Raw genomic sequence first — 25,090 nt, forward strand, 5'->3', positions numbered from 1 at the left:
CCACCCCCCACCTCCCCTTCCCCCCAGCACACCCCCCATTCCCATCTCCTCCAGGGCAAAGACTCCCCCAAGGATTGAGTTCAACCTGGTAGATTCAGTCCAGGCAGGTCTAGTCCCCTCCTCCCAGGCTGAGCCAAGTGTCCCTGTATAAGCCCCAGGTTCCAAACAGCCAGTTCATGCACTGAGGACAGGACCCGGTCCCACTGTCTGGATGCCTCCCAAGCAGATCAAGCTAATCAACTGTCTTATTTATCCAGAGGGCCTGATCCAGTTGGGGGCTCCTCAGCTATTGGTTCATAGTTCATGTGTTTCCTTTCGTTTGTATATTTGTCCCTGTGCTTTTTCCAACCTTCGTCTCAACAATTCTCGCTCATACAAACCCTCCTCTTTCTCACCAATTGGACTCCTGGAGCTCCACCTGGGGCCTGACTGTGGATCTATGCATCCGGTTCCCTCAGTCATTGGATGGGGTTTCTAGCACGACAATTGGGATGTTTGGCCAGGTGGCCTTCGAATACTTCAGAGATCTATTCAGAGGGCCTGATCCAGTTGGGGACCCCTCAGCCTTTGGTTCATAGTTCATGTGTTTCCATTCGTTTGGCTATTTGTCCCTGTGCTTTATCCAACCTTGGTTTCAACAATTCTCGCTCCTATAAACCCTTCTCTTTCTCGCTAATTGGACTTCCAGAGCTCCACCTGGGGCCTAGCCATGGATCTCTATTTTTAAATGTTGGTTATTGTCCTGGTTAGCTTTAACTGTCAATGTGTCGATGTGATATAAAGAATTATCTAGGAAGACAATTTCAATTGAACAATTGCCCAGATCATATTGGCCTGTACGCATATCTGTGTGGGGTTGTCTCTGGTGTATGAGGTGTATGAGGTGTATGGGGTGTATGAGGACCCAGCCAACTGTGGATGGCAACGTTCTCTAGGCAGGTGGTACTATACAGGAAAGCTAGTTGAGCATAACCTGTCATCCAGAATGGCATGCCCTTTACAATTCCTACAATACTTCTTTGGCTGTGAAGTATATATAGTAGGGCCAACACAGGGGCCTCCTTCAGAAAGTTCCTACCTTGAGTCCCATCAATGATGGATTGTAACATGGAGTGGTAAGCCAAATAAAGCCTCACTCCCCCAGATTTGTTCCTGGTCAGGGTATAATAGTCACAAAACAGAGGTGAAAGTGGAACTAGTATGGATTCACCAGCCTTACTAGCAATGTGGCACAGAGTTAGTAATCAACAAATATATAGAAAACAAATTTAAGCATGAAGTCTTGTCTGTAGTTTGAAGGAAATTAGACAAAGGAATCTTGTCTTCCATGTTCCTCAAAATGAGTAACAAGAGCTGAAAAGTGTGCCTTTCAACAAAGAGGATGAGATCTAGGGAATTCAACACAGAGGCAATAAATACACTGTCTACTGGAAGAGTACCAATTCTACATGAGTAAATGATGCCGCGGCTTAAAAAAATAAGTGATTGAATTGGTAAACCTACATCATCTATTGAAATAACTTGAAACACTCAAAGGTATGGGCTATAGGTGGTTTTCACTTTTAACCAACGAGGTCACTACCGCATTGCTACCATTTGTTTTCTTATGTTTTAGAATAGTTTGGTGGCTCAAAATACATTTGTTGGGCCACATTTAGTACTTGGGGGTGAAATCTGGTATTATCCTCCTTGGAGTGATGATAAGAGATGTTCATAGGTGTTAAAAAAAATATGTAACTATGCATCAGAACAGAGACCCTCTGTGAATTCTTTATTTATTCAAGCAGTAGCGTCCCCTCCCTTCCCACACTCTATTCTTTTTTTTAAATCCCACCTTGAAGCGTGGCGATATTATCCATCTCCTTTGAATTCGCATGCGTGTCAGTCATAGGTTCATCCATCCCTAACAAATCTCCGGAAAATTGGAAGAGAGCTTTCTAAAAAGATATGAATCACTGTGGGTCTGGCACTCCCTTCATCCATTTCCGTTGATTTGCTATTAGCATCTGTGATGAGGCTTCGGGGTGGCAGCCAAACCTTGAATGTCACCGAGATGAGATTTAGCTGGTGGGGCTGAGGCCAGGCTTATTACTGTTCGGGTTGAGCTTCATGATTGTCCTCTCTTGTTAGCGTGCCTCCATTTGAGCACAAAGAGCTTAGATTGCTTCGCAAAAAAATCTATCTTAATTAATCATAAATAGTGCCTGATGGGAAGATTGCTGCTTTCATCTTAGTTAAATAAAACACAATCACTAAATCCTTTCTCTTGCTCCAGGTTTTCACGGCCTTGTGCAGGTTTGCCTCCTGACATATCTCAGATGCTATAGGTCTAATCGCATCGCTATGTTACTGATAGCCTCATTAGACAGTGCCATCAAGAGCTGTCCCCAGCCCTTTCTCCACCGGCAGAGCCAAGTCCCAATGAGTTAAATGGGGACACAGGAATGGCAAAACAATTCCACTCCTTCCCAGCAGCTAATTAAGAAGGAGGGTAAAGCACCGTGCTAAAGACTTCAGCAATTTTGCCTTGCAGCTCTTCAAGGGTGACCTTGTAACAAATGGTGAAAATACAGAAGAGAGTCACTGTTGCGTAGGAAATGATCGTCAGGAAAGTTCAAACGCTGCCGAATGGGCGGCTAAGTATGCTAGCGTGTGCCTGCTTTGTTCTCTGTCCCCTTTGAACTTATGAAATTTCCTTTCTGTACAAATAGAGAGAGCAAATAATGAAGAACTTAAGGCTCTACTTAAATGAACAATACATAATCAGCCTATTGCACCGGTAACATAAACGCTATGGAGTGGGGCCCGAGAGCAGCAGTTTGCCATGGGGCACCCATGCAATGTAATAGGCCCATGCATCTGCATAATGAGTGGTGTAATTGCCTCCTCTCTTGCCAGCCTCTACTTATAGAGCTAAAAAATATCTAAAAACTCAATTTCCGATTTTCCTTTTTTCAGCTTCCAGGAAAGCACTCTGGTTCATCTCTGAGCAGTTGAATATATGTGAGATCTGTGGGGAACACTCCTTCTCTTTCTCCCACCACCATCCCATCTGCCAAAAGAAAAGGTGGTATAACTTCAGACCAAAGAGACAAAAAAAAACCCACATGAGCAGATTGCCAGGCATAGAAACTAAAGGGTCAATATTTGCTAATAGCACCCTCGATCAGCTTTGTAAGCCCCACATTGCCCAGAACCAACCCTCTCAGTGCAGACAACACCTTCTTTACCATTAAGCAACATTGAGCAGGTTTTTGGTTTTACCAGAATCTAAGCTTTTTTGACCAGTCACGAAAAGGCTAAGGATGACTTCCTGACCTTTTCCTAGGAATGGCATACCTCTTTTACTCCAGAGCCCCTGAATATTTGCCTGCTCCTGGACAGGATCCCAGATGTGGGAGATGAGGCAGATTTGACCTCCTCTTTTCAGCTATCCAACAATGTCTGAGCATGGGGAACTTGATCATTTCCCAAATTCATAAGCATCATTTAAAGATCAACCAGAATTCAAGCAGGAAAATAAAAATGGATGTATTTACAGAGAACATTTAATATAAAGAATTCAGCACAGGGTCAGTCCACTGTCAACCAGAAGAGTACAATTTCTATGTCAGTAAAGAACGGATAGTTGATTTCTGAACACCTACACAGTTCATTGCTGCTCCTTAAAAACTGCTTGGTGAAGTCTCTGACTACCTTTGGTGTTCTCTGGCATCTTTGTTCAAGGTAACAGACAAGCATTCGAAGTCCCAGAGGATGACTTTCTGAGACAAGTTTGCCTATCTAATCAAGGAACTGCTGGTGTATCCCAGCAACTTCAACTCCACAGGTCTCTTTATTGTCACTGAAGAAGGATTTGATTTGTCATCACTCACTGCCAGCCAACCCAAATCAGCATGCCATTATCTGTGGAATGGTGGAGGGGAACAAAGTCCTTCAGATGTAAGTAATGGAAAGGGAAGGGCAGAATCTCTGAGGACTCAGTGATATGATGGAAGGCTGAGGTTAAACAGAACAGATCTCCCTGTATTATTTCAAAAGCTAGTGTACCTTCTCAGCAAGCAGAAGATATAGAGATTACATTGTACTGGGTATAATAAATGCTAGAGATTTGGTCAATATCAAATATGCAAAATGGGATAAAAGCAGTAGTAATATGAACAAGAAAGTGAGGAAAGAGAACAAACATTAATAAACAAAATATCAAACTTGGAGCATCCCCTCATGCTGTCGATACTAAAATGGGACCATCAAAGAATCTGTCAATGTGCAAATGCAGTTCTTCATCAAAAGCTGCCAAGTCAAGTTAGAGGACAAGTGATGACCAGACAATGGATGCAAATCCATCTCCATCACCCACACAGATGTCTACAAAAGGTGACTTGAGAGAGTATCTAATTTGCATATGCCAATAAAAAGATTTCTAAGTAAATGTGTAGAACATCAAAAAAGGTCAGCAGGGCCAGAACAGATTCACAGGTCTGGAACTGAAATTGAAGAATGGGAAGAAAATGGTATTTCACTCTAGTCTTTGATTTCAACCTCAACACTACTCTTATACTCCTGAGTGTAGGTAGTGAGTCAAGTCTTGAGTGAGTGTGTATTGTCTGACATGGGCTCATCTATGCCAAGAACCCAAATGCTTCAGCATCATGGGAATGCCAAAGCCTTACCAAGATGAGGCTCCGAGCCCCGCTATGGCAGTGGTTCTCAACCTGTGGGTCGCTACTCCTTTGGAGGCCACATAGTAGATATTGACATTATGATTCATAACAGTAGAAGAATTACAGTTATGAAGTAGCAACAAAATACTTTTATGCTTGGTGGGCAGGGTCACCACAACATGAGGAACAGTTAAAGGGTTGCAGCATCAGAAAAGCTGAGAATCACTGTCCTAAGGGGCCTTAGTATAAATGATAACACTGTGTGCTGAAAAGATCCTCCTCAGCTTTCTCCCCTGGGATGTTCATAATCCGAAGACTGCTTCCTGCAGAGACTGCTCCTCCTGAGGTTAGCTAAATCTGCTTCCTTGATTCAGCTGCTGTATGCACCAACCCTGCTTCCTTGTTCAGCTTTATATAATGAACATGCTAAACTTCCAGAGTGATGCAGCTTCTCCATCAGAGAGCTTAGTCCACAACCCATGCATACATACATGTGCCTGTCTATTCTTCAATCCCTCATCACTTTAGTCAGGTCCATCCCTAAAGCCCTATCTATATGAGACCTGACACCCGAGGCTAGTGATCCTAGCAACCACATTATCAATTTTATATGACAGTCCCCATTTTTGAAGGGATTTTGGTCTCACTATGTCTTTTGTTCCTTACAGGTGACACCCTTAAATAGTCTAACTGGGAAGGAGGGACTAAAAAGGGACAAGGCATCACTTTGGTAGGTTGGTATGACTATGTTAGAATCAGAAGTACAAGTCACATGACCTGGAAATGGCTGTAAACTCTGTTCAATATTACAGACATCTTCCCAATATTGCATTGTTTGGAAGCCGTCACATATTTCAAATTGACCAAAATATCTTTGAACTTACTATGGGTCAGGATATGCCTGGTTGGGTAACATTCTTTGAAAGCAGTTGGTTGAGCGGTTGGATTTATATAGAACAACTTTTAGGTTAAAAATCCTCTTCATTCTGATTCTGAATCACAGTGAGAGATAAAATATAAGTAAAATACATCCATTTGGTTAAATGGATAAGAATCATCAGCCAGTGATTCTTATCCATTTAACCAAAACTTTCTATTTAAGGTTATGTAAAGATTTTGTGAAGTTCAGAGTCTAATTAATAATAGAAGAGAAAAATCATTAGGAGAATAATGAGGACTGGCCATTATCATTCAGTTCTTTTAAGTGTAGACTGCCCATCCTTCAAGAGTTGAGGGGAGGGGAATAGAGCATGGGCTTGAAGAACAGGAACACTGAACTGAGTTGGTGGAATCTGAGTGAAGCCTTGATCAATACTGTTCGATTTAGTAGAAGAAGTTGTTTCAGGTGAGAGAAAGACAGGAAGCAATGGTGGGAAAAGAGGACAGGAGTGAGGAATACCTTGAACTACAGTGAATAAGCAATCCTTTTCCTCTTGATTTTTCTGTGTTGTTTGAACAACTATCTCTGTACTGGTTAGATGATGAATGCTTCGGGAAAAGAAATGAGACATACAAATGAGTGACAGAAGATTTTTTTTTCCAAAAGAAATAATCAGAAATTGAAACCATAAAAGAAAAATTAAATTGCTAGGACTATAAAATAGATTCAAATTTACAATCACAAACTGATATATGCAAAAAATGTAACTTATTTTTCTATAGTCAAATATAATTTCTATCATTAAGCTCCCATTTCTGTCTAGTAGTCAAAAACTGATATCAAGCTGCATTCAGGTAAATCTCTTCCCATTTAAGCACTTCTCAGTCAATTCGGGTTTACAGCGTAGCTGCATTCAGATTTTTAAAATCACTCTCAAATTTTATTCTCTCTTTTCTCCATATATTGGTTCAAATCTCTACAAAATTTAAATAACTGCCACTGCAGAAGCATTAGTAGAGAAAGAGTGTCTAAGCCACAGACATTTTATGTCCACCTCCTGTCTTGGCTTTCCAGGCAATGTACCTGTCTTTACGTGTCTTTAGGTCATATCCCCTTACTTCCACAGAGCTATCATCTGGTCAAGGGTTTTGGTTCTTTGTCAAAGCTCAGAAATCTGGTCTTTGTCTTCAGTTAGTAACACAACCATGTTACCTGGGCTCTTCCTTATTCAAGTCCTCGCCTAATGAGCATTTGAAATGTTAACTTATTATGCTAGCCCATCCTGAGGACCACTTTGGGTGGCCAGTAGATACTCATGTGGCTTCCAACAAGCCTCTGAGTGACTGTTCTCTAGAATTCCTGGTATACTGCATTTAAAGGACACATCACCTCCCTCCAGGATTCTAGGCTGGATGTCCAAGTTAGGGACTTGCTGCTTCCACAGCAAAGCTGCTACTTCTATCCTTACCCCAATATCTCCAAAAAGGTTATCTTGGGAATTGAGTTAGGAAACCAACAGACACCCTTTGATCTCCTCTTCCTTGATCAAGAGACTTGGTTGTTTGCCTGTTTTGATTGTTTTGTTTTCTTCTAAACAAAGGAGACTGACTTCTGGAGGTTGAATTCTGGGGGTTGACTTTAGGTTTTCCTGCTTTGTGTCACAAACATTTGACCAAGTGAATCATCTTCCCAATCAGATAAGAAGACAAGAAAAGAAAATTGGATCTACCAGATCTCATCTGATTTTCAATTTTTGTTCCTTAGACAAGCTGGGCTACATATTCCCCAGCTTCTCACTGGTTTTTCCTCTAAGACATCAGGCCAGGGACCTCCCTGCAGCCTTTCCCTTTCTGGACATGGAATTGATGAAAAATCCTGCTGTGGTCTTGGGCTCTCCTTTCTCCTGCTTACAACTGCAAATCCAGCCTATTGATACCCAACCCTAAGATAACAATGAATTATAATTCTACATGAATCATAACTCTGCCTAGTGGATCCTATGAGATGGGCTAGGTCACATGGTGTGGAATTCCCCCATGTCCCCAAACTTATCAGAGGAAGGAATTCCCTTTGTTTCTCTGAATTGAAAATTCTTTCTTTTCAGGACTCCTATCATGCTATCCACCGTAGCTATAAATGATGGCCACAGTGCTACAGCTCTCCAAATAATGCTTTTCTGCAGGGTAATTAATCTCAGCTTCTTTCAACTATTGTTTAATGTGCAAAGCATGATTATTTTGCTTGTATGCATGTCTGTGTACCATGTATGTGGTTGGTACTTTCAGGGGGCCAGAAGAAGGTGTTGGAGCCCCTAGAACTGGAGCTATACAAGGATGTAAGCTTCCATATGAGTCCTGGAAATTGAACCTAGCATCTTTGGAGGAGCATCCAGGACTCTGAATGCTCCTCCATTATTTTTATAAGTCATAGCATAATAAAATCTACAAATGACTTTTGAATATAAACACTGAGGTATAGAATATTTACTTTTGCATCTCTGGACAGTTCGAAAGCAGCAGGGTTGTCATCAGCAGCTAATTTTGAAGTAGGGGGCAGGGCATATAAAGTACAATTAACATTCTCCAATCAGGGTACATCAAAAGCTAGGACTCTTGATGTCAAGGAGAAAAGTAAGAAAACTGAAGTGTACTGTTAACTTATGGCTCTAGCAAGCCTGGACTGTAATTTCTATTATTCTGGAAGAGAAATTTCACTCACTTATTTGGGTATCCATCAAAAAAAATATTCCTTGAACATCAACCAAGGGCAAGGTACTGAGATCTGCATCAATAAGGGCTAGCCACTCCTACTACCCTTTTTGAATCAATGCTGTAATATGGAGGTAAACAATACACAAGTCAACAAAGAATTCTTGACAGTTGTTAAGTGTCATAAAAGGCTTCTGAGGATGCAAACCTCTAGGGGAGGGGCTGTTTTCGACTGGCATCAATGGTGGTAGAAAATTCTTTAATCCTTCTCTGGGAAGTACCAAAAGGGGTGGAAAAAAATAGCACCAGTGGTGGTTGTTTACTGCCTTACCGAGTTCCAAACACAACTAATAGAAACAGACTCTGCAGGCCTTCCCTGCCTGAGAGGGGGCTCTGAAAAGCTTCAAAACAAGAGAGCTCCAGACTCCAGTGCTGGGTTGCTTTTGTGAGGCTTTAATTGCTTTTGAATGCATATGAATGTCAATTAGAGCCAGGCTAAATATGTCTTCTTCGAGACAGAGCATTTGGTCTCTCTTTCAAGTTCCTTTGTTTGCTTGAATCAGCTTTGTAGTTTAACAGATGTTTTTTGGAGGAAATGGAGACATAAGCTTTTATAATGCTGAAAATTAAATGAGAAACAGTACTTCTCTCTTCACCTCCCCCCATCCCCCCAACACGCAAAAAAAAAAAAAAATGCAACAGTACAAAATTGGCAACCCACCTTACACTGAAGAAAATTACTTTTAGAGGGCACATGTTGGTAAAATGAAAGATTTCTTTTTTTTTTTTTAGGTATGCACCTGGAGTTCATTAAATATTGTTCGTTCTTTAGGGAGATACATAATTGAAGGTGAAAGTGATTATCCCTTCAGCCTTGGGAAAGGATAGTATTTTCTAGACTCATAAAATATCCTCTCTTTAATTAAAAATAAAATAAAATTATCTTAAGAGAATGGATGCCATGATTGTCTGGGCCAAGCTTCGCTCTCCCACCTTCTGTTCCAACACATAAGCAAACTCCTTGTTCAAGCTCAAGGAACCCCAGACATGCTCACCATATTTTTTGCAGTGTGACTGTTGTACCCATTACACAAAACCCCCAGAGACCACCAAAGGAGCCAGTTTCTGATGCAAGCACATAGGGTCCTTTTATTGTCAAGTTCACACCTGGACCACTGAAGGGCAGATGGAAGGAAATGCGGCAGTGGCAATGAGCATAGGAGTGGAGAGTTTTTATAGGGAAAAACTGCAAGCCGGGAATTACAAGCTTTGGCAACTTGGGATTGGGCAGAAGGGATATGGGGCAGGGTGATTTTTTGAAACTATTGGTCTAGACTTTCGGCACGAAACCACATTTGAAACTATTGGGTTGGACTTTTTGGTGGGGATTCACAACTTGTTGAGCAGGATTATCTGGGCTGCTCAGCAGGATTATCTAGATATCTTCAAGGGCCATAAACCACAGACAGAATGTCTATGGGAGCATACTGCCCTGTATCTGTTCCAGTTGTCATGGCACATTCCTGAGGTCCTTCCTGGAACTGAGTAAAGCAGGTGGTCTAAGATGGTGGCCCCAACTCTGTATTTTCCTCACATTACAATGTTCTCTTATTTGGGACCACTTTCCATGAACTATTAACATTGCCTGCGTAGAACTCTTGTTTTGTTTCTATGCACTTTAGTAATGGCCATTGTGGAGAAAAAACAAGATATACAAACCATTAGCTTCAAAATCAAACAAATCAGCTTAATTCTAGCACTCTATCTTACTGTTATGTGATCTGGATCTTTGATACTCAGTTAACCTTTCCTCACCCTAGTGCTCTATTCTGTAAGGTGGGATCTTCTTCATCGAAGTCCTTTGTGATGGCCACATATGACATATCGAGAGGATGGCATACAGCTGTCACCAAAAGGCAATAGCTAATCCTCTTTGTTAGACCACAGCTGGCCCCTGTAAGACAGTGGTCATATAAGAAACAAACCAGATCCCATAGCCTGAAATAATTAGGTGACTCCCCACACAGCCCTCCTTAGTCTAGCACAGAGAGGTAAGAAGCTATCCTTGGGGTTGTGGCCAACAGCTCTTAGTTTGTGCTACATGACTCCTCCATGCTCTTTGTCGCATATTCTATCTCATACTAAATAATATGGTGTAAAACTTAGAAAAAGTCAACATTTTTTTCCCACTGGATTTCTCTGAAGGCTCCTCATTCCCAACTCTACATCATTCCTCTCACAGTGGCTGGCTGGCACACTCTCTCTCTCTCTCTCTCTCTCTCTCTCTCTCTCTCTCTCTCTCTCTCTCTCTCTCTCCTTTCCTCTCTTCTCTCTCTCTCTTTCACACACACAAGCACACACATATACACACATCTCTTCTATCTCTCCCACTTTTTACTCTTAGTGAAGTTCCACTCCAGGGGTCCTACTTAGTTTTCTCTGTTGTCATAATAAACACAAATTAAAACCAACTTATCAGAGAAAAGGCTTTATTTCATCTTACAGTATTCAGTCCATCATGAAGGGAAGTCAGGGCAAGTCTCAAGGAGAAACCTGGAGGCAAGAACTGAAGCAGAGGCCATGGAGGAATACTGCTTACTAGCTTTTTTCCACTGGCTTGTTCAACTTGCTACTGTATATGCCCTAGACTGCCTTCTCAGGCATGGCACTGATCTCAATGCTCTGGGCCCTCCTGCATCATGACCAAAAGCAACTTAAAGAGGAAAGGGTTTATTTGGGTAATGCTTCCATGGCATACTCTCATTGAGAGAAGTCAGGACGGGCATTCAAGCAGAAACCAGGAGAAAGCAACTGAAATAGAGACAATGAAGCAATGCCACTTACTGGCTTGCTCTTCTTTTTTTGCTCAGCCTGATTTCTTGTAAAACCCAGGACCAACTGTCCAGGGCTGGCTTGGTCTACAGTGTGTGTGATTCTCTCACATCAACCATGCATCAAGCACCACCACCCCCAGCCGCTGCCCAACAGGCATGCCCATAGGCTAATCTGGTAGAGACAGTGAGTATTCATTTTACCAAGTGGCTATAGTTTGTGTTAGGTAGACCAAAATGAACTGGCGCAACATCTATCCCTCCATTGTTTCCTGATGACTCAGTTAGGATCCTAATAAATTATTCCTTACAACTAGAATGGAAAGAGCTAAACTGGCTGGCTTCAGGTAGAGCTAGATGCTAGGCCGGATGATGCCTTCGGAGACCGTTTCATCCATTGTCTCTGTGTGAGATCATGATGGAAGCCTCAGACAGTGACCTTATCACCTCCAGTGCTGCAGAGAAGAGAAAGTGACTTTACAAAACCAAGACTACCAGTGAGAGGGTGGTCTTAAGGTGAGTTTATATATCTGAACATTTTCCATCCACCAAAGCAGCATTGCATGTCATTTTATAGACTCCGTAGTTCATTCTAAGAATTCTGACAGTTCGACCAGGGGCACATATTTTCAGCACAAAGGGAAGGGGTCTGTGTGGGCAATTTTTCTTGCAATGGGAAACACAATTAAGGGAATTATGGAAATAACACGGTGAGCTGTAACCAAGTATTCTTCTCACTTTTGTTTTTAGCTTTGCTTTTAACCTTCTGTGGCTAGACTAGAAAGGGATAGTATAAAAAGAGGAAAACGGAGAAAAAGAAAAATACCAGAGGGCGGCCCAGGTAAGAAATGTAAGTACTACTTTATAAAAGTTTTATTGCCTGCCCCACAGTGTTTACTAGGTCACAGCGCTAAAGACATTTATATGATAAGTTATACCAAAAAGTTTGAAAACCGGTGTCCTGGTGGAAAATTAAAATATGATTATCAGAGGAGATAAGGGTGCTAATCTACCAAAATGTATGAAAATTCCCTGTAGCCAGAAAGCTTGCTTTGAGGACACTTGGCTGATATTCATTGAATAATATTCAGAATTTATATTTTGATTTATATGCCTCTTGTCATTGAACAGAGCTTAATCCCATCCTCTGGAAGGAGAAGGTTCACACCTCATGGGCTAGGATTTATGAAGGGATTACTGTGGTACTTGAGTTAAGTGGTTAATGGTTCAGGTTCTTAGTGCTCTGGGCAAGGCTGGTATGATGAAAAATTCCAAAGCCAGCGGGCTAGAAGTAGAAGGAAAGGCAGGAGGGGACAGACATCTGAAGGAGTGGCAGGGGTGAGTATAGGTGGGTATGGGTGGGCAGGGGTGGTCAGGGGTGGGGCAGGAGTAAGCAGAAGTGGGCAGGAGAGGAAGGAGTTCAGGCTAGCCGGTCCTTCTACCGTCTGTCTCCCAGTCTTACTATTCTCCACCTTCTAGTAACCCACTCACTGGGAGCCTGAGCTCACATCCTAGTGAAGGTGTTGTGCCCAGATCGTGACCCCCAGAGAGACCACCAAAGATGAGCATGCCGGAATACAAAAGCAAGGTTTAATTCTGGATATCCAAAAGCAATACAAGCCTAGGCAGGGACTTCGTCCAATACATCCAACACAGTGGAGGCTGGAGGAAGCGCCCACCTGTCTGCAAGCTCAGTTTTTAAAGGGAAAAGTCACAAGGTTACATCATTTAGGGGTGCTAGTACAGGTACAATTCTGATTGGCTCGCTTCTAGGGACTTCTAGAAATTACTTCTAAGGGAGTGGAAGCCCACCACCATTTCTCATTGGCTGCCCTCAGGTGGGGGCATTTCTGTGGTCAGTTACCCTGGAAACCAGGGAGAGGACATTCCATAGTCTGGCAGGCATTACCTTGTGACTATCTTGTGGCTCTGTACTTTTACACTTCCTGGTTTCTGGAATCTGAACTGACTGGTCTCAGTAACTTCTGGCCTGTTCCAGTAACTTATGGCCTGTAGCTAAAAGGAGCAGTCTTAGGCCTTTAGTTTTGGGGTGAGAGCATTTTGGTCTTATTTTGGTTCCACAAAGGTATATACAGCAGTCTATGTGGAGGCATGACCAAGTGTTTCCAAACCCAACCCCTGCCCTTTGCAAGAGTGGGAAGCATCCACAGGGTAGAACTAGAGAAAAAAAAAAAAACAAGACAAAACAAAACAAAACAAAAAACAAAGACATACCCACGCCACACACCTACTATATAGCACCTCCCCCCACAAAATTCGAAAAAGGGACCCCACACATTTATGAAAAGGATCCCAGGTGACAGGGGTGACAAAGGCCAGCCAGAAAGTATAGTGTGTAACAGCCTGATTCATTTGCTAAGAACCATTTACTGTCTTCAGTGAAGGAAGCAGGCATCAAAAATTCAAAGAATTTCCACAGAAAGCATTCTCTTTTTCTTCAATATTTTTTCTTCTTTTCAAGTTGGAAACCCAACAGTATTAAATATTTAGGGATGACATTTCATCTAGCCATTCAAGAAACCACATTTCATGAACACAATGAGAAAGAATAATTCTTAGAAATATAAATAGATGGCCATTTTTTTGTCTCTGCTGGTGGTGGTAAAATTATTCAAGGCCCAATGACTTTTCTCTGAATGTCTCTCTTTCTATCTGGGAAGCTTTTCAAACACTAACTGCACATCTGAACTCTCTCACTGAGCAAGACAAGCTTCCCAGAAAACCCAGTCATCATTAGTGCATGGTCGTGATTCTCTGAGGTTTCACAAGAGAGACCTCAATGAACTCTCCATGAGCGGATCCTTCTTTATTGTCTGTAAATGATTTGAAAAGTATCAGTTATCATCCAAACCTACAAAGGGATTTTCTCTTCATTTTCCTTTAGGAAACAGATGGAGCACATTTCAGTGACCCCATTAGAAAGCCTTTGCCCTTTGTCTCTGGGTGCATATGCCTTTTAGGCAAACAAGGTACACACAAGTTCTCTATAAGCACCTACTTCTTGAAAGTTCACCAAGTTTCTATATGACACTCTAATCTACACTCTAATCTAGGAATTGTTTTTGGGCAACATGTAATTACAAGGCAACTTCTTGGCCCTCTTGATGAGAAGTATAGCCTAAAGTACAAAATGCATGACTTACACATACAGAGAGAGAGAGAGAGAGAGAGAGAGAGAGAGAGAGAGAGAGAGAGAGAGAGAGAGAGAGAGAGAGAGAGGAGAGAGAGAGAGAGGGAGGGGCGAGGGAAGGAGGGAGGGAGGGAGGAAGGGAGGGAGGGCGGGAGGGAGGGAGGGAGGGAGAGGGAAGGAAAGAGTAAAGCAAGTCCTTAAAAAGTTGGGAATGGTTTCCTTGGATACTTTATGAAACTTACAGAATGCCTGTGTATCTCCTTTCCCAACACAGGCTCACAGGGAATGTTTTTACTGACTGTCATAAACATGCGTGTAAAGGCTGAGTCAAATACACTTGAAATGCTCTCCTCTTCTTCTTACTCCCTTGTTGTTTCAAACATAATCAATACCAGAACATTTGGACTGCTGCAGTATGAATGGGTGATTCTCGTGTAATGAGATGTGAGCAAACACAGTTCACTCTAACAAACAGTTATCATTTGAACCCCTATGTATATAGGATAAAGCCACATACAAAGTATTGATTTTCAGTCAGATTCTTCCCTTAAAGGGAAAACAGGCCGTTTCAATATGATATGTCATGGCAGAGTGTCAGAAAAAAAAATACAAAGGCAATTGGGTAGTAAGAACAATGATACTATCCAGGTTGAAGTTCTCCATAGTAGGAAGAATCTAAAGTATCTAAGTATCTAAAATCACACAGGAGACAAATCTGTGGATAATGCTATAAGGGAGAGTCTAGATCAACTTAGAGTGGGAAGACTCATTCTCAATGTGGGTGTCACTCTTTGATGAGCTGGGGATCCAGATTAAATATAAAGAGGAGAGAGGAAGCTGACCACTGGCATCTATCATCACTCTCTGCTGCCTGATGACAGAAGCACTGGGACCAGCTGCCTCAGGCTGCTGTTGCCATGGCTTCACTAACATGGTGGACTATACTCTTACAAATGCAATTCAAAATAAATACTTCCTTAGTTAAGTTGATTTTGTCAGGTATCATGTGTAAGCGACAAGAAAAGTAACTAAGATAGCTGGGTACTGAGAAGAGGTTGGATTGCTCTTGGCAAGGGAAACAGCAGCTGCATAAGACAGTAAACAACTAAATGATATCCCTCCTTCACTTGTTACTAGTTTATCCTAAGGCAGCTGTAACCAAGGAAGTCCCCTTCAAAGCAAATGCTACGGATTATCAGAGACCCAGGCATACTAGCTTCTTTTCTAACACTTCCTAAGAGGCCAGGATTATAGAAACTTCAGCTCTATGTTGTTGCAGACATTGAGGAATTTCCAAGTGGGCTCTAAATTCCATCTGGTTAGGGTGTCATTATAGTGATTAAACCTCTAGGGACAACGTGGATAGCAATTTGCCATGGAAACTACATTGCAGTTGACTGATCACCACTGCACAGTGGCCAGAGCATAATAATATTTGGAATCTGACTACCAGGATTTGGATCCTCTCATCCACTATGATTTGAGGGCAGGTTGCCCGAACAATTTAAGCTACTCTATTCATCTGATGAAGGGGCACCAGTTGCCTCTTAAAAATAAATTCACAAGACTCTGTAATCTGATGTTTAGTGTCTGGCCTCTAAATACTTCCTTTCTTCAACTATCGCTTTCTTAAATCACCCAGTAATGTTGTTTAATGTCATTTCATGTGATTCTGTGTTTTTCCTTGTTTCATTTTCTCTGTCTGTTCTAGGCAGGTTTATATAAAATAGGGTTGTGGCGTTCTTTTACTTATTTTTTTTCTCTCCAGGCAATCACATTGGTTTTGATACTCTTGTCTTTCTAACTAAGACTCAAGAGAAAGTGATTCTTGGACCTTTGTTTCTAAGCATTTGCTTTTCTAAATCCATAGTCATATATCTGTCTACAGAACATCAGCATAACGGGAAGACATAGAGCAAAATTTACATGTAAGTAAATTCTTCTTCCCATCTTCCATACGCCAGGTCAGCCATCCAAAGCAAAAGCTAGCTAAGTGGTACTGGCTACACATAACATGTCTGATACACCACTGACCAAAATTTAAAGCATGACCCATGAGACTCAAAATACCTGAAAAAGGACAAAAGAAAATGTGAGCAACCCTGGGGATAATAACAGAAATTAATGGAAGTATATCATATATGTTTAAACCTGTGAAAAAAATCCATCATGGTATTTATTTTTTAAGACTTATAGGTCATTTTTGAAAGGCACTCAGGAAACTAATTGAAAACTGGAAAACAAAAAGAAAAAGTACTTTCCCAAAAGGAATGCACCTCAAGGCAAATGAGAAATTGATGGAATAAAGTTTTGCTTATAAGTAACAGTGGTTATTAAATGTAAGGAACAGCAAAAACAGAATATATAGACTGGGAGGTGGCTTAGTCAATAAAGTGCTTGCCACACTAGCACGACGGCCTGAGTCTAGATCCCCAAATCTGATGTAAAAGGTGGGCACAATAGTGTGAATTTGTAAGTTTAGTACCTGGGGGAATAGAGACAGGAAGACATCTGGAGCTCATTGGCTAGCCTGCCTAGCTGAATAGCAGCACTCTAATCTCAGTGAGAGATCCTGTGTCAAAATTTTGAATGGAAAGCAACTGAGGAATAGACCCAGCATTAACCTCTACCCTCTATACCCACACACATACATGTACAGAAGTACATCCACCTGCCTGAACATGTGCACACATACATGAGCCTGTATACACACACCACTGAATACCATATTGCATATTATGTATCATAATGAAATAACACCCTGATGCTAGTATTTTTTTAGAATTCTCGTTGTTCCCTTTCTTAACCTCCCTTTTACCCTGCCCATTCCTTCCCCCACCCCTCATATTCATAGGCTCTATTTATTATTTTTATATGTTGATAAATACATAAACAACGTGGTGAGTCCAATTAGTGTTACTTGTAGGCTTGACTCCTTGGTATTTGATAATCAACTAGAGGACTTCACTCTGGGAAGACTAATTCTCCCTCTCTCAGCTCATAGCTCTTCATCATTGCCTGGGTCCTGTGAGACTTCCCTCATCCACGTAGGGCTGTCAACTGGTGATGTCATTGTTCAGATCTCGTTTATGCAAATAGGTTGTTGAGATTTCATGGGTGGAGCTTCCCTGTCATACCTTGCAGCAGATTTCTTGGTTGTCTGGCTCTTAATAATCTTTCCACTTCCTCTTCTACAATGTTCCCTGAATCATATTATGGATGCAGCAAGTAGGGCTGGTCACCCCCTGGTCAGTTGTCCTCTGCACTTTCATCAGTAGTGGCTTTCTGTAATGATTTCTATACAATGTATCAAAAGGCTTCTTTGATTAGGGGTGAGAGCTACATTGATCTGTGGTTCAAGGATGAGTTTTTAGAATGCAGTCTGGAATTCTACTGATTTAGGCAAGTGACAACAGTAGGTTCTTGTCTCAAATTCATGACCTCACTGGCTGTTGATGGTCACCTAGGTTTATAGTATTAAGCATGGTTTACCTTCTTTTACGTGGGCCTTTAATCCAACTAGACTGCTATTGGTTACCACATAACATAATGGATTTTTAAAAACTATCAAGTACATGTTTAATTAAAGTAAGGTACACACACACACACACACACACACACACACACACACACACACACTAGTAGTAGTAGGTTATAAGTCTCTCTGACACTAGAGACAGCCACAGTGTGGTTCTCACGGTGTAGCATGAATCTTTAAGGAGGAAAGAGTGACTGTCAAGAGGTAATCTGGGTTGGTACTCTCAATCCCTTAAACCAAACACAGTTTACTGTGTCATAAGAACCACATAATTGTATCCTAAGAATCACATTAGGCACTGGTTAGAAGTAAGACTCCTGTCACCCATCAAGGGTCTCTGGGGAACAGGCTGGGAGCTACCTGGCTTAACAGGCTTTCTAATGATGTTCCCAGCTTAGGAATCAAAGCAGCTATTTTCAAGATATAATTGAGAATCAACTAGGAATGTTTTATAAACAACTGGAAACTGGAGACCGTTGGTCTAGAATGAGGTTTAAAACATAGAGTGATGCATGTCTGAAAATTGCTTTTATGTGATTTCAAAAAGAATTGAATAAATTCCCCCAAAGAGGAAAACACAAGGTCCTGAGGAGTTTGAAGACAGTACTAGCAATTTTGGAAGCCAATCAGTAATCAGCCTTGACCTCTATAACCCAACTGATTAAGAACTGTATACACTGACACACAGATATCAAAATACCAATTGTAAATTGATTTGACAGTGGCGGAGAGAACACAATTTACACTTGATACCCAAAGAGAGATAACTATTCCTTCCTCATTCAGATTGGAGTTAGACTCTAAGCTGAAGAACACACTTCATGTATACTCCTGTTCATCTGGGCCTTACCCAGTAGCTGACACCGTAATTCTCTTTCTATTCAAAAGAAGGGGAATAAATCAATGCCCCTTCAAGTCAACCAAGGGATATATTGAGGGCCACAGAACTAGACCTGCTTCTTTTTTCTTGTATTTCTACTTGCTGATAGAATGACACAAAGGCTACTGGAGCCATCCTAGAAGATTGTAAAGGACTAAGCTCCGTAGAGATCCCTCCCATTTACTGTAGACCAGACAGGACTTGAAGGTTAATGGTGGCCTCTACACAAGTCATTCCACAGTTTTCAATGCTCAGAAATGATGCCACTAGCTCTTATCATAGCTAACAAAAGTCAAGTTTCCTGGGTTGCTTCCAAAAGTCCCAATCTTATTGAAAACACCTGTCAATTAAAATTGATAGAGCTGAAGTCACTGGAGAGATGGCTCAGCACTCAAGAGCATGTCCTGCTCTTGCAGAGGACCTGAGTTCTGTTTCCTGCACTCATGTCAGGCAACTCAGTACCGCCTTTAACTCTGGCTCCAGGAGATCTGTCACCTTCTGGCTTTGGCAGGTGACTGAACCCACGTGAATACACGGGTAATAAGATAAATCTTCAAAGAAAAAAAGCCTTAGGGCCGGGATTGTAGCTTAGTTGGGAGAGTATTGTGGAGCACTCATGAAACCCTAGGTTTGATCTCCAGCCCAATATAAATAGGGCATGGTGGTACATGCATGATAATCAAGCACTCTAAGGATGGAGATAAAAGGATTAAAAGCTTAAAACCATCCTGGGCTAGTTAGTGAGTTGGAGGCCAGCCTGAGGTATATGAAATACTGTCTCAAAAAGAAATTCTCTTTTATTTTTAATTTTTTCCCTTTTATTTTATTTTACAATACCATTCAGTTCTACATATCAGCCATGGATTCATTCCCTTGTTCTCCCCACTCCTGCCCCCCTTCCCTTCTCCCCAGCCCACCCCCATTCCTACCTCCTCCAGGGCAAAGCCTCCCCTAGGACTGAGATCGACCTGGTAGACTCAGTCCAGGCAGGTCCAGTCCCCTCTTCCCAGACTGAGCCAAGCGTCCCTGCATAAGCCCCAGGTTTCAAACAGCCAACTCATGCAATGAGCACAGGACCCGGTACCACTGCCTAGATGCCTCCCAAACAGATCAAGCCAATCAACTGTCTCACCTATTCAGAGGGCCTGATCCAGTTGGGGGCCCCCAGCCTTTGGTTCATAGTTCATGTGTTTCCATTCATTTGGCTATTTGTCCCTGTGCTTTATCCAACCTTGGTTTCAACAATTCTTGCTCATATAAACCCTCCTCTTTCTCAATAATTGGACTCCCGGAGCTCCACCCAGGGCCTAGCCGTGGATCTCTGCATCCAGATTCCTCAGTCCTTGGATGGGGTTACTGGCACGACTATCACATCACCAGGGAAGCTACCTGGAAAACAGAACCCCAAGAAAGACACAAGGATTGCCCAATGACGGAGAAATGGCTGAGATCTACATGAACAACCTGGACATGAGTGGGAGTAATGAAGGACGAGGGTTGAGGGAAATAGAGCCTGTGGGAGCAAAAGATCCCAGCTGGATCAAGAACAGAGAGGGAGAACAAGGAATAGGAGACCATGGTAAATGAAGACCACATGAGAAAAGGAAGAAACAAAGTGCTAGAGAGGCCCACAGAAATCCACAAAGATACCCCCACAAAAGACTGCTGGCAATGGTCGAGAGACAGCCAGAACTGACCTACTCTGGTGATGGGATGGCCAAACACCCTTATTTTTAATTTTTAAAGAAGCAACTTATGTGTATAAATTTTTTGTCTGTATCTGTGTGCCATGTGCACACCCACAGAGGCCAGAAGGGGGCATCAGATCCCTTTGGACTGGAATTACAGGTGGTTGTAAGGCACGATATGGATGCTGGGAAAAGAACCCCGGTCCACTGGAAGAGCAGCAAGTGCTTTTAACTACTGAGCCGTTTCTCCAGCGCCATCATTTCCTGTTAACTGAGATTTTATGTGTTACATGCTTAGAAGATGGCTTAGAAAATAGTAAGCACTGAATGCTTGTTATTGAAACATCTTATGGAGAATGACAGCACTTATGGTAGTGTTCTGATAAAAGGAATTTACTTCCTTGAACCTAAGTAAGGTAGGTCTGATTGAATAGCTCCACAGGAGAGTCCTTGCTTAGTAGCATGGGAGGGCTCTGGGTTTCATCCCTAAGAACACGTTTAAAAAAAATCAAATTACTACTATTTTAAAAGGCTGAATATGTCCAGCTGACTCCTAAAAAGAAGCATACTTAGGTGTAGGCTATGCATGTTTTCAATATGACTAGCAATCAGCAGAGCATGCCCAAAGTTTTTAATTCATTATTTGTGGATTGACAATGTAGCTCCATGTAACCTAGATTGCAGTATGCTTCTTGCTCACTTGACTTCTCTGATGTTCAGATTCTTTGTCTGTAAAATAGGTATAGTGGTTTCCATAGTTACAAAATTCAGACAATAATATCATGTCCTTCACTGTGTCATCAGAGGTATAAAAATGGGTTGTATTTATAGTTTCCACTAAAATACAATGCTTACCCAGCATTTCTGCATTTTAAAGTAGTATTATGACTTGTTTTTCTATTGTAATAAAAAAAACCTCATCAGTAAAGTATGACTGATATGTTTACTAATTTTTTATAAATATATGGAGACCAATATGAATTGACTATTGTATCAGTTTTCCAATGCTATTTCACAATCGTTTTATAAATGAAGCAAAAACAACCCATGTTTATTTTCTCACAGTTTGAGGTGAAATTCTGAGCATAGTTGAGCTGTGTCCTTTTCTAGGTGTCCCACATGGCTGCCACCAAGATGCCTGTTGAAGCTTTAGAATTATCTGAGAGTCACCTAGGAAGGATTAATTTTCAAATCTATTCATTCAGGGACTGTGAGAATTCAGTTCATTGTGTTTGTTGAACTGCGGGTTTCTATTTCTTCAGGAAGTTTGTAGGAAGCTAACTGAAGTTTCTAGAAACGATTTAGAATTCCTTTCCATGTTGTTTCCAACATGGCATTCTGCTCCTCAAAGTTATCAAAAAGAGGGGAAGGAATACTGTAATGTCATATGAGGTAGTCATGTGATCCCTTGCCTATGGTTGCCTTTCTGAATCATACTGACTATAAAGTCATAGATAAGTGTGAATATCAGGAGATGGGTCATAGGTGATCTTAGAAATCTGCCTGTCATACTGTATTAGTTACATTTTATGTTGCTGTGACCAATCCAACAAGACTTACTTTGGCTTCTAATTCCAAGGAGATACAAGTCCATCATGGTCCATAATGGTGTGATGCCAACAGCTTGGGGGGCAAGACACATGACTTCTGCTGTCAGGAAGTAGGGAGCAGACAGGAAGCAGGGCTAGGCTGTAGAACTTCAAGGCTTCACTGCCTCCAATAAAGCTCCTCCCTCTTAAAGGTTCCATAACCTGCAAATACTACCCACTGGGGACCAAGTGTTCAAACACACCGGTCTGTAGGGGTATTTCAAACTGCCTCACACACACTTACCCAACACCATATTTTTTAGGAGGAGAGCCACACTTCTAGTGTATATTTGAAGCTTTTTAATTTTTTTTTTAATTTACACACAATCATTTCAGGGGAAATGCTGAGCAAGTATCTGCTATATAAAAAGTACTGCACTAAGGGTAGTGAAGGCTCTGATAAGGAACAAGACATAAAATCACTCTCAGAGAGCAGGGGATAGAGGCAATGCCAAAATAATCACACAGCAGTAGTTAGAGTGTTGAGAAAAGATGGGAAATGAATTATGACTGACATGCTTAAAAGATGCAACCTGAGAGACAGTCACAGGAAAATGAAAAACAGTGGCTTTGTGGCCAAGGGAGAGGCCGAGACGATGGCAACTTTGGGGGAAAGGTAAAACATTTGACTTCGTTTCAGAAGCAATGAATCACATCAAAGAATCTTGTTTGTTTTTTCAATATTTGGGTTTGTAGACCAGGATTATAATCCACATGCAGTTTGGGTGATTCAGAAAATAATGCCACTGAAAATATCCTGGAAGTGGGTCATAGCGAACTTGGCAACAATTGCTCTTTCCTGCTCAAAGATGCTTTCTAAACATGAAAAGAAAATAGAACTTGGTAAACGCTCGTTGTTTTAGTGCTCTGTGATGTCCTTTAAAAAAAAATCTTTTGATAAACACTGGCAACTTATATGACAGTGATTTCTGCTCATACATGGCTAAGAGCGAGAAGGACTTAAGCTGTTATAATGTTAAGCCTTATCAGTGAAGGTGTAGAATTGAAAGGCTTTAAGCTGAGGAGAGGAAAATGATTTAAGGGTTCAGATGAGTTGCACAGGCCCATAAAATGGTATTAAATCAGTTCTGAAGAGATTTGAAGAGGACACAACACCCTCTAAGTGTGTTACACTTTGGTATCATTAACAAATGATTGGACAACAGAAGAGCGAAATAGGAGATGGGATATCAGACCTGCACAAGACACTGTAAGTCCTAAGGAGCATTTGAGTCAGGATAGTTGACAACTGAGCCATTGCTTCTTATCACGGCAATGCTGGTCACTGGGGGAACCATGTGCAGAACTCCCAATATTAGGGACTGAAAGAAGCATTTGGAGACATTTTGTTTTTGTGTATCGGATTGACTCGGGAACACTGTGACCTTGCATAACTTTGGCCATGGGGAAAAATCAGTCTGAAAGTCTTGGGAGAGATGGCTTACTAGTAAAATCATATTCACAATATTACTTAGTCAATGACTACTTCCATTTCCATAGCTAAGTGCTCTTGTATGTCCTTTTAGCCCCCAGCACAGCCGTGTATGGTACCATTGTCACCTAAAATAGTAGCTGTCAACTACTGCTACTAGTACAATGATTACTACTACAACTACTGCTACTTCTACAACCTGTAAAGTATGTTTTTGAACCAACAAACAGGGAGGTGTGGACAGATTTACCTTAACTCTTCTCTGCCCTTGTCTACGGAGGATGATGATGGTGTCGTAGGTATAATAGATAGGGGCCGACTTTCCCCTGATGACTATGTATTGCTACCTGTCTTGTCCCGCACACTTTTCATGTCTTATTTAAACTCATAAAAACTGGGCAAATTTATGTTCAGTCGAGGAAACCAAAATATGCATCAATTAAGCAACTTCTTCAGGCTCAAAAAACAATGAAGGGTAGAGCTAGGATTCAAAACTAGCTATCCATCCCAGTTACCCACAGTCCTTTCCATCCACCTTCATGATGACTGAAAACCTCTTATTATTAGCTGTTAGTCAACAAAAGTACACACTCTAAAGTTAACTATCAATAAATGTCTGGGTTATTTTACGTATTTGATTTTCAGCTCTAGAGACTACAAATTGGACCCATAAAAATACTTGGGTCACTGAGCTCAAAGACCACAGCTGTAGGAGTTCCCTTGCAGTATCACCCCTGAACTTCTGCTACTGGTTGTATCTCAGGGCCAGATGCTTGGGGATCAATAACACACAGAGGTTGAGAAAGGATGCTATGACCCATTATTGCTCTACTTGAGGCTTTTTATCTAAGGCTAGCAGCACAGTGTCCTGCTTAAAGCATTGAAATTCTTACTTTTGTTTGTTGCAATTGTAGGAGAAGAAAGTATGTTCCATGATACAACAGGATTACTGAATATTAATTAACCAGCTCCCAAATAACTTCAAATGGGTGCCAATAAAAGAGCCCCTCTCAGGTTAATGCCCTCTGCTACAAGTTCTGCTTTACTGTGGATTGCATAGCTTGACTAATTGAGGCCCCATTTTCCAAAATCTATTATTCAGTACATGGAGCTTATATAACACTTTTATAAACTAAGAAATTAATGTCTTTACAGAGCCTGGATATTTATCCTAAAGTGTGCAAATGCATTTCAAGTCCCAACACCTGTTTGCAGGTCTGGATTCTCCATCTTGGATAGCTAGATCATTTGATCTACTGCATGTAAATCCTGCTACATATGATCCAAGTAGATATCTATAAATCAATATATTTACAGCTAGAAAAACTGGAGTCAATTGAAAACTGTGGTCAATTGAGACAATGCATAGAGACTTATAGAGATGAGGAGGGTTAAGGTGAAAAGAAACATGGACGTTTAGAGTAGACTAGTTCAGGAAAGCAAATCTCTGTATACATTGATATCTTGTCCTTGACCCACATTCTTCAAAATATTACATGAATGGGAATCTCGTGGAGATCCTGCCATGATGCAGATTTCTGTTCTGGAATGGGGCTTGTGAAAATATATTTCTAATAACCACCTGGGAATGCTCATTTTTCTGATCTGTAGATCGTACTCTAAGTGGCAGAGTTGTAAAACAAAACAAAACAAAACAGAAAACGGGTCCTTTGTAGCACAGAATGAGAAAGAATAGGAATCATGTTGATCTGCTAGCCATAACTTCCAT

The 25,090-nt window shown here is 41.4% G+C and overlaps 1 long non-coding RNA gene across 1 annotated transcript in view; it reads right to left on the reverse strand.

Annotated features, from left to right (window-relative positions):
- Window positions 1–1,145: 1,145 nt before the first annotated feature.
- Window positions 1,146–25,090, reverse strand: part of LOC143270226 (uncharacterized) — a 351,249-nt gene continuing 327,304 nt past the window's right edge. The window contains exons 4-6 of the long non-coding RNA XR_013047275.1: window positions 6,064–6,152; window positions 5,549–5,656; window positions 1,146–3,052 (exon numbers count right to left, since the gene is read on the reverse strand). This is a non-coding gene — a long non-coding RNA (uncharacterized LOC143270226). The remainder of the gene's footprint in view (window positions 3,053–5,548; window positions 5,657–6,063; window positions 6,153–25,090) is intronic.

Source organism: Peromyscus maniculatus, chromosome 22, assembly GCF_049852395.1.
Source record: "Peromyscus maniculatus bairdii isolate BWxNUB_F1_BW_parent chromosome 22, HU_Pman_BW_mat_3.1, whole genome shotgun sequence".
NCBI classification, from domain to species: Eukaryota; Metazoa; Chordata; class Mammalia; order Rodentia; family Cricetidae; genus Peromyscus; species Peromyscus maniculatus.